Source organism: Zingiber officinale, chromosome 1B (assembly GCF_018446385.1).
Source record: "Zingiber officinale cultivar Zhangliang chromosome 1B, Zo_v1.1, whole genome shotgun sequence".
Lineage (NCBI taxonomy): Eukaryota > Viridiplantae > Streptophyta > Magnoliopsida > Zingiberales > Zingiberaceae > Zingiber > Zingiber officinale.
The window spans coordinates 106973003-106985752 of NC_055986.1; positions in this window are offsets into that span (position 1 = coordinate 106973003).

The following is a 12750-nucleotide window of genomic DNA, read 5'->3' on the forward strand; positions in this document are numbered from 1 at the left end:
CTATTCTGGAGCCTCCTCCTGAATTATTGGCCATTAATTTAAGTTTTGATTTTAGGCTTGTGTCGATTCTTTTTATAGTTATAGTTAACTTGGTGATAATTCTGTTTAGATTTTGAATTTGATTTAGGTTTGTATTTTGGATTTTGGTTTGGTTTATTTAATTTTATATAATGTATTTTTTCTTTAGGTATATAATATTGATTAAGTCCTACTTGCGTGGTCAGACACGCTTTCGGAACCCAAGCTAGATTGGTTGACTTGTATTGGGTTATTAATGATTTGAAGGTTTTATTTGAATTCGACTTATATCCTAGTCCGATTTTATTATAACATGCTTTTTGATTATTTAGGATTAAATCTAAATTTTTTGATCTTGTTGTAAATTTTTCTAACATTTCTTTTAAGTTGTTTATTTCATTTTTTAATGATAAATTCTCCTCCTCAAGTGTTAGATCTTGAGTTGGATTTGAGTTCTTTAATTGTTCCTTGAGGTTTTGATTTTCCTCAAGAAGTGATTTGTTTTCATTTTCTAATTTAGTTAATTTACTATTTAGACAGGAAATAATTCTAAAAAAAATTTTGTTTAAATTAAAGTATACCTCATTCGGGCCTTCGGAAACGAGTACGGACTCGTGGCTTGTTTCGGGTTCAGACCCGTCGTCATCTTCCGACTCGTTATCTGTTTCGGCTTCGCGGGCCATCAGTGATGTTTCTGCTCTTCTTCCTCCGATTCATCCGAGGAGTCGTCCCACGTTGCTTTGAGTGCCTTCTTTTTGGTTGGCTTTGGTTTGTCGAACTTTAGTTTTGGACATTCGTTCTTGTAATGTCCCTTTTTGTTGCAGCCGTAGCAAGTCACGATCTTTTGTTCTCAGGGAGAGCTGATCTTTTGAAGATCCTTTTTGCTGAAGCTCCTCTTTTTCCTGGTGAACATTTTTCTTACCAAGTTCACCAGGTGTTCTTCGTCTTCGGAGTCTTGGTCGGAGTCTTCTTCAAGTTCAAGCTTGCCTTTCTTTTCTTTGGAGGAACCTGCAAATAGTGCTATACCTTTCTCGGCTCCGGCATTAGTTTGTTCGTGTAATTCTAATTCACAAAACAGCTCGTCTAATTTTAAGTTAGAAAGATTCTTAGAAATTTTGTAGGCATCCACTATTGATGCCCACAAACTATTACGTGGAAAAGCGTTTAAAGCGTACCTTATTAGGTTTCTGTTCTCCATTTGGTGGCCTATTGCATGAAGCCCGTTGAGGATGTCCTTGATCCTCGCGTGTAGTTGATTCGCTGTTTCTCCTTCCTGCATTTTTATATTAAAAATTTTATTTAGAAGCAGGTCTCGTTTTGTTACCTTAGCGTCGCTCGTTCCCTCGTGCAGTTCGATCAGCTTGTCCCATAGCTCTTTAGCGTTTTTGTGTGGACCGACTCTGTTCAGTTCTTCTCTTGTCAATCCGCACTGTAGAGTGTTGATCGCTTTATTTTCTGTTGATGCTTTTTTCTTGAGATCTGCTGTCCAGTCTTCAGGATCCACTAGATTCCCGGCGTTGTCCACTGGAATTTTGTAAGGTTTCGTAATACTCATCCACTGGTCGAAGTCTGTTTTGAGGTAGACCTCCATGTGCTTCTTCCAGTAAGGGAAGTCGTCCCCGTTGAAGAGTGGAGGTCGCACTGTGCTGAATCCTTCTTGTTGGGACATTCTGTGCACAGGTAAATAACCAAAAAATATCCCAAGACTTGGTCTTGGATTAGTAGTGCGGGAAGAAAAAGATAGAAAAAGAAATCTAAATTCGTGTTGAACTAATTTAAATTGATTAGTGAAATATTAAGTTAACGAAACACCAGTTTTTAAAATTAATTAAAAAAAAATTCACCCCCTGTCTGATTGGTGGTTGCACCAAATCAGAGCGGTACCTGTTCTGATACCACTTGTAGGACCGTTAGATTCGATAGAGGGGGGGGGGTGAATATCGATTCGAAAAAGACGAGTACAAACGCAGCGGAAAAAGATAAAGTAGACACAAATATTTTTACTTCGTTCGGAGCCTGTGACGACTCCTACTCGAAGGCCCGTGGTCCTTGACCACTTTCGTTGGGCAATCACTAGCAAGTCGAAATGTGATTACAGAAAAGGTACAGGAGATGCTAGTAATAATAAAGCAATACCGACAAAGAGAAAATTAAGCAAAAAACCGGAAGAGCACTTTTGTCGGAGCGTTGTTGACGTCGCACTTGAACGTCGAGCAGCAAGATCAGCAGAAGAGTTCTCAGTCAAAGTTAATTCTGAAGCTCCTGTCTGGGGCTTCTTTTATATCGGGTGCTGGATCCCTTCCGGCGCCTGGAGTGTGACGAATCGCTCAAATCAAGATGCTCCACGTGGCGACGAGTTGTCTGGATAAATTCGCCTTCCGGGCGCCCGGACGATCATCCGAAGGAAAGCTCTTTTTTTCCGCAAAACAAGGTTAGTCCGAGGCAAATATATATCCTGTTAAACAAATGGTTAACGGTTAAAGTTCAACAGATAGATAAAGAGAGTATGACTTAGATTCCGTCTTTCCGGAATCTAGTCACGATCTCGACTTAGACATCCGAAATGGATCTAAGCCGGATCGACGCCTAATGTCCCCTTCCCGGGAACGCGTCCTCATAGTCACTCCCCTCCAGTGACTTACCTCACTTACCTGCCAGACGTCCGGTCAGCCCGTCGACCCGTCTGGACTTCTCGCCAAGCGTCCGGTCAGCCCGTCGACCCGCTTGGACGTCAGCCCGTCGACCTAGCTGGACTTCTTGCCAAGCGTCCGGTCAGCCCGTCGACCCGCTTGGACTTCTCGCCAGCTATCCGGTCAGCCCGTCGACCTAGCTGGACTTTTCCTGCACACTTGATCAAAGTGTCAGACAACAACACAACTAACTTAACCTATTTGTCATTCATCAAAACCTGGGTTAGACCGTTAGTGCTACCCGCACCAACAGATGTATGCCTAAGTGATGCATACCTTTATGATATGATGTATGCCTAAGTGATGCATACTTTTATGACATGATGTATGCCTAAGTGATGCATACTTTTATGATAGGATGTGTGCCTAAGTGATGCATGCTTTTATGATGTATGATATGTATAAGTATGACATGTACTTTACTTTATATGGCTTGTACCAAGGGTGGGCTCCATAAGCGCCCCGGGGTCGATGGAATAAGACTCGAGCCTCGTTAGGGATGGGCTCCTAAGTGCCCCTAGGTCGATGGAGTAAGACTCGGGCCTAGTATGTTGCCTTGTAGGGTTCAAGACTTGCTACCTTGGACCTACATAGGTTGCGCGCAATATGTAAGTGGTACATAGCCGGGATCCCCTTTAAGTTGAGATTATGTTCAAGTATATATGTAAGAAGAAATGGTTTTAAAGATCATAAAACATACACATGTTTTTCGGATACATGTTTTTTCAAAATCATATTGCATATACCTTATGATGATTTATGATATGCCATGGTTAGATATGATTAGGTTATGTTCCATGATATGTCCATGTGTAGGATATGCCATGACTCCTTATGACGATATGTCATGATTAGATACGATTATGTTATGCTTCATGCTATGCTTTACGCTATGATATGCCATGACTAGTTATGATTTCTTCATATTGCATGATATGCTTAAAAGAATATGTTACATTATGTCATGACTAGTTGAAATGATGCCATGTTGAGACATTCTTTGAATATACTATGATTTTCGGTTTTAATGAGTAGGAAAGGAACTTACTGAGCCATGAGTGCTCACAGCTTACTGTCCTTGTACCACAGATAAAGGAAAAAGATGGATGAGCTAGAGGAGCAGCAGGAGAGGCAAGGAGATGTGTGTGGCAGTGGCTAGGCAACTGATAACCATGTTTAGCTATATTATTTTAATTCATAATGCATGCTTTTGATGGTTTATTCATAGCCTAATCTCACATTTTACATCATATTTCATAATTTCATTTTATCTTGGACTTAATTGCAAATTAGCTTATTTTCATGGTATTTGATGCTAATATTTGTTTATTATTTTGTAGGCATCAAAAGGGTCATGGACCCAATCAGATCAGGCTACATTTGGGCTCAAATCTAGGGCTAAACGAGACGATCAAGCTTTGGATCGATTTGGATTGTCCATTGAAGATTGGAGAGATATGAGCCATCCGTCAAGCATCTGGTCCATTAGACCTAATGGGGAGTAGATCTGGACCGTAGATGAAGATCAATACTGTTGGATCGGATTTTAGGCCATTTTCCACCGTTGATCAAGCTCCGAAGCATCTCAGCCGTTGGATCAGATTTGAGAGGATTTAAAAACCGCGTGAGAAGCTACAGTTCTTTGAGCTCGGTTTGCGATTTTGCGCTACAGTGTCTTCTTCTCCGCGACCGCAGTTTCCCGTTCCTCAATTCCAGATCCGAGAGCGAGCTTCTTCATCGGCGGCGATTGCGAGCTGATGGCGTCCATCTTCCGAGATCAGTGAGTGCCAGAGGGAGGTTTCTCTGGTGCGATTTTGGATTTGTTCACTGCCGCGATTCTGAAAGAGGGAGGTTTCTCAATCAGCGATCTTCGCGTCCACTAGAGCTTCGAGGGAGGTTTCTTGGAGTTTCTGATCAACTTTCCGATCGTCATTCCATAGCAAGACTGGCTCGATCTGATCAATCGGATTGGCTTGCAAACCACAGATCCATCCTCTGTTCTTCGGCTGTTTGGGGTTGCCAGATGATTGCGAGTTTGAGGGGAGGTTTCCAAAGACTGTGAGCGATCCCTGGTGATAGCTGTAAACTTGTGCATTGCTCGTTGGGTGTTGAGGGGAGGTTTCCGATTCACCTCTGTTTCACAGCAGATTGTGGAGGTTTAAGCTTGGATTCGGATGAGGAATGTTTAGGTTTTGTTTTTCTTTATCTTATCTTTGAATTGTGTTCAAACTTTGCTCAGATCTTCGGATCTGAAACCTTCATTTGCACTTTCAATTTCTATTTGAGAGTTTGTGTGTTTGATTTCAATTTCTTGCTTTTAAAACCCCAAATCTTAGATCTAATTCTGATTAGTTTAGTGATTCTGATACTAACAGGTTGTAGAGTTTTGTGATTTAGTTAGCAATTTAATCTTTGTGACTATAATCTTGTTTAGGTGTTGGATGCCTAATTTGATGAAATGAAGATGATGATGTTTTGAGGAAGTCAACCTTGTTTAAATTCTATTCTAGAGATGGCTGAACCTATCTTGTGGATAGAACAATTTGATTTGAATCAATTCTAGAATTCACACACATTTACTAGTTAACCTTGGAAAAAATACGACTTGGGACTCGTTGCTACAACGCTTGTTTTAATTTTAATGAGTTTCAATCTTAATTAATTTGATGTGCCAAGTGACATGAAAATGGCTAACACCAAATTTTGAAATGATGTCATGTTGAGACATTCTTTGATTATACTATGATTTTCAGTTTTAGTGAGTAGGAAAGGAACTTACTGAGCCATGAGTGCTCACAGCTTACTGTCCTTGTACCACAGATAAAGGAAAAAGCTGGATGAGCTAGAGGAGCAGCAGGAGAGGCAAGGAGATGTGTGTGGCAGTGGCTAGGCAACCAAATAAGAACCTGCTTTAAAAAAAAAACTTTTAAAGAACTATGCTTTGGTATCATGAATTGTAGTACCGTATGTGTGACTTGATGTTATGTTTCTACTAATTTTGATATCATGTTATTGAGGCCATGGTAGTGTAGTTCGGATTTGATGAAAGGGAAAACAAAAGAAAAGTTTTTATTAAACTAAGAGAATTATTTTAAGTCTTCCGATGTTTTAAAAAAAAAAAAAGAAAAATTTGTACATAGAGTATTGTAGCCCCGTCCCTTAGGGTTAGCAGGGAGGGCGGGCGTTACAATGGAAGACCCAACAACAAAGGACAAGGTCGAAGGAAGCTCTTGAAAGCAAGGCGTGAAGGATGGGGAAGCATCCGAGGGACGCAAGGTTGATGGAGGAGGCTAGAAGGCAAGGTCGAGGTTGTGTGGGCAAGGATGAGTACATGAGAGATTGTACTTAGGGTAAAATCCTAGGTTAGGGTTTTACCAGTCGATTGACAACTGAACTAGTCGACTGGGCCAGGGCACAGAATGTTTCTGTGCCAGATGGCTATGAAAACTAGTCTACTAGCACTGTAGCTATCCAGCTGGTACTGTAGCAATCAATGGGTACTGAGTAGTCAACCGACACTGTAGTAGCCAACTGGTACTAGGTCGCACGGACCTATCGATGGGTAATCCACTAAATCCTCTTCTAACGTGCTACTTACTTTCAACCCCCCCTTTAAATGTAAAGTGTAGCGTGTTACGCTTCTACAAAGAAAGTCGGAGAAACGTAACACGCTACACTTTCCGTTTGTAGAAAGTAAGTACAGTAGTTAACTTTTTACCAAATACTTGTTTGAAGTTGGTAGGCTCGAGATCAATGTTTGGCCAGCTTCTTGGTGGCAGTCGGATGCAGTAGAGTCACAACAGGGCAACAATAGTAAGCTGGAGCAGTCGAAAAGCCGATCGGACGCGTAGAAGCTCGTGTAGTAGTTGTGTCTTGAGGCTTAGTCGAGATACCCTTATAACGGGTGTGGAAGGGGCTTTCCATAGCTTTAAAGGCGCCTCCAACCTGCTAAGTTTGATCCTGAACTTCTTTCTCCTTATCTGCGATGAAGTCTGAATTTTATCCTGTGGAAGGCGCCTTCCATGGCACTGAAGGTGCTTCCATGAACAGTGAGAAGATGCCTTCTATAGCATGGAAGGCGCATCGGACACTGTTCACTCGATACCTTTTATGCTCCTTTTACCTTGTAAAACATGTTAGTCCAATAATACAAAGTGTACTCTACAAGACAAAGTTTAGCACAACCATAGTAAGAAGTAGTAATTAAATCTTGTCTCCCCGAGATCAGGATCTAGTCAGGGTCTCAATTTAGATTTCTAAAATAGACTTAAATTAGACGGTCGCCTACAATCCCTTCGAACAGGGATGTGTTCTCACTTAGTCACTCACCTCCAGTGACTTACCTTTACTTACATGGTGTAGGGTTACCTTCGAAATCACACATCCGGATTTCAAGAATCAACATATATGTTATTATGATTTCGAATGTGCATAGATTATATATGTTATTTTATATCATTTGACGCACATCTTTTTGTATTCATTTGGTTATGATCTATGCTTTTGCTCCCTTTTCTATCATATTTCAGCATAATTACTACTTTACATCTAGAGATCTACTTGGTTGCTTGTTTTAACTTTCAGAAGCAGTTTAGAGTGGGAAAAAATACTAAAGACGCAAATGAAGCAAGGATTAGAGTCCCAAATCATTTTAGAACTAAACTGGGTCTGGCCATGCCTTGAGGCATGGATAGAAGAAGATTCAGATGGTGGCCATGTGCAAGGGCACAACCAAGGAAGCAAAGAAGACATGGTCGTGCCAAATGTCACTGCCAGGGGGAAGAAATAGCACAAGTAGAGGAAGAAGTCGTGTCCTAGAGCATGACCAAAAGCTTTCCATGCCATTTTCTAGAGCCAAATTAGACTTGGTCGTGCCTTGAGGTACGCCCGTGAACTTCAAAGTGCAATTCTGAAGAGCTGGCTGTGCTAATTGGCACGACTAAAAAAATACAAAGCAGAGTTGCTCTACTTTGGCCGTGTTAAACCACATGGCTTGGCCGTGTGGACAGAGCCAAACTGGCTCTGGCCATGCCTTATAGTACGGTCAAGAAGCCAGTAGCAAAGAAGGGGTCGTTCCATTTGGCACGGACAAACACTTGTGGCCGAGATTTATTGGCTCTAGCCGTGCCAAATGGCACGGCCAGATGTTGGAGGCAGGACCACCATATGCCTAGAGGCACGCCCACCTCGTGCCACACCACTATAAGGGGGACACTTCATCTTCTCCACAAGGGAGGAAGTTTGGTAGAGAGGAATTTGTTGGGGTTGCAAGGTTGCAAACATAATCCCACATTGAAAACACATGGGAAAGATCATGGATTTATAAGAGAAAAAGTATCTCCATTGGAATGATGCCTTTTGGGGAGAGCCCAAGAGCAAAGTCATGAGGGTCTAGGCCCAAAGTGGACAATATCATACTATTGTGGAGATATCTAAATTCTTTTCGATCCTACAATTGGTATCAGAGCCTGGATTGTCAGAAGGTTTAACCACCGACTATGCACAAGAGCTATGGTCTGATTGAGCCATGTGGGTACAATATTGACCTCGAACAAAGAAAGTGGGGGCTCATATGTTTGGATCAAGAGGACCAGACACCAGGCAGCAAGTCCTAGTTGTGGCTAGACAAGGAAGTCCTAGTAGGTCGGGTGGACCGAGGGGTAGGAAGACCTGGTGGGTCAAGGATCGGACGTGGGAAGCCTGTGGTCCTTTGTTTGAGGGGGGATTGTTGGGGTTGCAAGGTTACAAACATAGTCCCACATTGAAACACATGGGAAAGATCATGGGTTTATAAGAGAAAAGATATCTCTATTGGAATAAGACCTTTTGGGGAAAGCCCAAGAGCAAAGCCATGAGGGTCTAGGCCTAAAGTGAACAATATCATACTATTGTGGAGATATCTAAATTCTTTTTTATCCTATAGAATTGACCATCTTGGTCAAATCCTTGCATCCAGAGGCGACGTCTGGGTGATCCGAGGTCGTTCTGCTGCTCCATCCTGGTCGACACGCCAAGATCTGCATCCAAAGACTTCACTTGACATCAAGGATAAGATTTCCTCTTCCTTCTCTTTGATTTCTATTATTATGAGTCTTTAGATTGCATTTCTGGCTATCCTGGAGTAGATTTAATTTGTTCTAGGGTGTATGATGTAATTGTAATGTGTAGATGATGTAAACTCTATAGAATTGCCAATGACCTAGTTTGATGACGCTTGTATGCATTTGTTCTGTATGATGAAATTCTTGCATAGAGGCATTCCCTTATGATCATGAATTTATCTATCTAGATTGTATTTTTGTATGCATAGATCTTCATTCTGAATTAGATACATTACTGTATGTCTATATTGGGACTATGCGTGAACCTGAATTTTCATTGACCAAATGCATAAATCATCATTTCTTTTAAGTGTGTGTTCTAATATAGCTCGGCATGACCTTAGGATACTTGTTTGGAGTTTAGTATCTAAGGTAACTATCCTTCTATATGGAATGCAACCTCCTAAGTGAGGATGATTCTATGTATGGATAAGTTTATCACTTGACATAATGGCTTCCCCTAATCATATGCTACACAAGTGATCTACGTAATCTAGAGACGTATACCCGGGGGAGACCTTGTGACAGGAGGTATTCTACTAAAAACTCGGACTCTCTAACTTGTTCACTTGATGACATACTTGGTTACTGATAGGAGAAGCACTCCGATACACCATTGCGGGGTAGAATTCGATAGATGTTTAGGCTATCCTGCAAACATACAAGCAGAGACTAGGAACGGGCCAATTCGTAGCATAACATCCACCATTACAATGAAACCTTCGACTTAGAACATCTTCTAACTAAGGACTTCCTCAATTTACTTTCTTTACTTTCACATTTTAGTACAAAAATCTTAAAACAAACATCTATCGATTTTGTCTACCTAAATTCGAAGTGTAGAACCAACTAGCATTTAAATTTCAATCCTCGTGGGATTGACTTTATAAATTTTATTACTTGACGACAACCATGCGCTTGTGGTCACGACATCAAGTTACCTCTGGAATCATACATCTGGACTTCAGGAATCAAACATCCTGACCTACTGGAATCGCACATCTGATCTTCTCCAATCGAGAATCACACATCTCGACTTTTTGAAATCGCACATATGGTCTTCTCTAATCAGGAATCACACATCTCAACCCTTGCTAGAATCCCACATCTAGACTTCAACCTGTCAGGAATCTAACATCCCAACTTACTGGAATCACACATCCGATCTGCAACCAATCAACAATCAAATATTCTGACTGGGTTTAGTCAACCCTGCACACTCGATAGCAAGGTTAGACTATGACAACACCTAACTTAACTCACTTGTCATTCATCAAAACCTGGGTTAGACCGTTAGTATAAATTGCACCAATAATTTCTCTCTTTTTGATGAAATGACAATCTGCGTTAGTGTTAGGAAAAGATATGCAACAAGATATGTATAATAATAATTGATCCAAGAGAAAATTAATTAAGAAATATTAATTGCTATTCTATTCTCTTGATCATTTTAGGGTTAACTTTTTCTTATTTAACCCCTTAACCCTTATCCTCCCCCTTTGACATTCATAAAAAAAACATGCAAATATACCAAAGTACATGAAACACACAAGTAGGTATAAACTTTTCAAAAAAGTATAAAAACTTGCAGGTTTATTGTACGGAGGAGTTTAGAGTGTAAAGAAATTCCACTCAAATAGTCTTCAAAAGTAAAGTCTAAAAATGTTTAAAGTGTACTTCAAGAAATTTGCATGGTAACATTTCAAAATATTTGGAGAGTGGGTTACAAAATACTTTTCAAAATAATTCTTTTTCAATCATATAAAAAAAAACTTTTATTGAAAGAAATTTCAAAGAATTCAACATATTTTCAAAAGATTCTTTAACCAAAAATTTTAAACGATTTTAAAGTATTTTAAACAAGAATTTGGAATTGTTTGCAAAATACTTGAAACAAGAGTTTTTTTTATCTTAGAAATGTTTTCAAAATATTTTAAGTTATTGTGAGTAAAAGAAATAATTTTCAAACATATTTTTGAAAATGAAAGTTTCAAAATAGTTTCAAAAGATTTTCCTAAGAAAAATAATAATAGAAATATTTGCTTTGCAATATAAGTTAAAAAAAAATCAAAGTAAAAGAATAAATAATTGTGAATGTATGTGACACACTTTGAAAATAATTTTGAGGGTGATTGTGAAATCATTTTGAAAGTATTTAGGAAAGGAAATAAATACTTTAGAAAATTATTTTTAAGTATCTCCCCTTGAACTTGATATTTAAAAAAAATATTTATCTAAGAATTTAACCTTAAATGTCTAACCGATAGTTACTAACTAAGTACCAGACGATAGCAGTGTTCACTGGGTTAGTCAAGTTAAGTAAATGTATCTAGTTTGTATTTGACTAAAATAGATTTCTTAACTTAATCACTATAATTTTGATATTTTCGCCCAGACTTGTATTGATACACTGATATAAGCATCTGAAGTCCAGGCAATAGGCCTATGTATTTCACGCCGTTCTAGGTTTGTGAATACACAATCAAGGTAAACTTATTGTGTTTGTGAGATGCTCAATTCCTAGATCTATAGGAATATACTTTCTATGGATTTGATCTAGTATAAGGCCAAAATTAATTTTAAAATACTAAGTGAATGAGAATTTTTAAAAAATATAAGTAAAGAATTTTTTTTCTAGAATTTGTAAACCATTTGAAAAGATATTTTGAAAATAGCAGTTATAATATATCGCTTGCATTCCTAGTTGTCTTCGTAGATTACTGAATTCAGATTCTGGTAGCGATTTAGTAAAAATATCAGCCAAGTTTAACTTGAACTCAACATAGTTGAGCTCAATGTCTCCTTTGGAGACGTGATCTCAAGTAAAGTGATGTTTAATTTCAATATGTTTGATTCATGAATGATGCACTAGGTTTTTGGTTAAGTTGATAGAACTGATATTATCAATATGGACTTTTACATTTTTATATTCTAAGTAAAAGTCTTTTAATGTGTGCATCATTCATAATAGTTGTGTCACACACTCACCCATTGCTATGTACTCTTTTTAGCAGTAGATAAAGTAACATACTATTATTTTCTACTAAACTAGCTGACAAGTGATGGTCAAAGTAGTTGGCATCCATCACTTGTGCTCTTACGATCTAGTTTACAGCCGACATAATTTAAGTCAGAGTAACCTATCAGTTCAAAACAAGGTGTTCTCGGGTAAATTCCTACATTTTGTGTGTCTTCTTTTTTACATTAGTTAGGTGAGATTCTTTAGCATAGGTTTGGTATCTAGTACACATACTAACTACAAATAAAATATTAGGTAGACTTGCAGTTAAGTATAAAAAGCCACCTATGGCACTCCTATAATATTTTAGATCTATGTGTTTTCCATTTGGATCACTATCTAAGTTTTTGTTGCAACCATTGGTATTTTTATTTCTTTGATATTCTCCATTCCAAATTTTAAAAGTAATTCTTTTATATATTTTTGTTAGTAAAAATAATTTCGTTCATTAGTTTGTTAATTTGTAATCCTAAGAAATAAGTTAGTTTACCTACTAAATTCATTTCAAATTCTAGTTCTATTAAGGTTATAAATTCTTGCAAAAATTCTGAGTTGGTCGACCCAAAGATTATGTCATCTATATATACTTGGACTATGCAAATGTCTTGTTTGAGTGATTTTACAAATAAAGTTGGATCAATTTGACCTTGGTTGAACCTTTTGGAAATTATATAGGAGGTTAATCTTTCATATCGGGCCCTAGGTGATTGTTTGAGACCATACAATGTTTTCTTTAATTTAAACACATGGTCAAGATAATCTAGACTCTCGAACCCAGGTGGTTGACCTATATACACCTCATTTAAGAAGGTGGATTTAACATCCATTTGATAAAGTTTAAAATCTTTTTGGGCTGCATAGCTCAGCAACATTCTAATAGACTCAAGTGTAGCTACTGGAGCATATGTTTCATCGTAGTCAA